Genomic DNA, 1,015 nt, shown 5'->3' with positions numbered 1-1,015 from the left:
ATGAGAGCAGAGTCAGCTCCCACACACGTTTAGCTTAGCTTAGCATCAACACTGGAGATAGAGAGAAAATCACAGAGTCTTGTTGACCTGTTATGTTAATACAGGTGGTTTTTACCAACAATACACTGCTACATGCAACAACTGCTTTTCCCGCTCAGAGTAAGTTGATAGATGTTTCTTCTGAAAGCTGATAGGTCAGTTAAGATGAACTCTGTGGCTCCTCCTCAAACATGAAGAAATAGCCTGTGTTTTCCTGATATGACGTCATGTGATGTCAAAGTGGTGAAAATGTTTCCTTAATCTGCAGTTTGTTTAATTTGACAAGGGTAAAAAATAACCACTACAACTGTTGTTATTTTTTATTCCATCCTATTTCAATTAGCTCCAGTGAGTTCATCAGGGTCTTGATTCATGTTTCTGTGTAAAGTTCAGTGTGATCCTCTGTTACCTGTTCCTGCTGCTTCCACTGAAACTCTGCGTCTCAGCTGGTCTGCTGCTAAAGTCCAATGTCTGCAGCAGTAGTTTAATGACACTGGTGACTTCTTAATGTTGTCTTTATAATCACTTCAGGTTCCATCATGGTCGTGGAGGTAAATGTGAAGACCGGTGGGGCAGAGAGAGACAGACAGAGAGTGCAGTAAACCAGTGTGAGATTGTAGCAGTCAGTTATTATCAGTGGACTTCTTTCCTATGGAGACATGAGCCTTGATCCACAGACCCCAGAACAGCAGACCTACAGCTTTATGAGGTTAGACTACAATCAGAAATCATCACATTAAAACTAAGTTTTGAAAGTTTAAACTCTGGTTTTGAAACTGAAAAACAGGATTGGGATTTGACATTTCAAAATAAGATCTGACTCTTATCTGAATCAACAGGTGAATACACTCAACATGTATTGACATAGTAGCCTATATTCAGGTGAGCTTGTTCATCTCCTTGTGTATTCAATGGAGAATTAACAAGACTATAGGTCGTTTTTGCAGCAGTTTATTAAGACCAGTAGTTACGTTTC

This window comes from Seriola lalandi, unplaced genomic scaffold (assembly GCF_002814215.2).
Source record: "Seriola lalandi dorsalis isolate HSWRI2012SDOR001 ecotype SW California unplaced genomic scaffold, Sedor1 jcf7180002054538, whole genome shotgun sequence".
NCBI classification, from domain to species: Eukaryota; Metazoa; Chordata; class Actinopteri; order Carangiformes; family Carangidae; genus Seriola; species Seriola lalandi.
The sequence above is the reverse complement of the archived record's forward strand: the minus strand, read 5'-3'. Positions refer to the sequence as shown.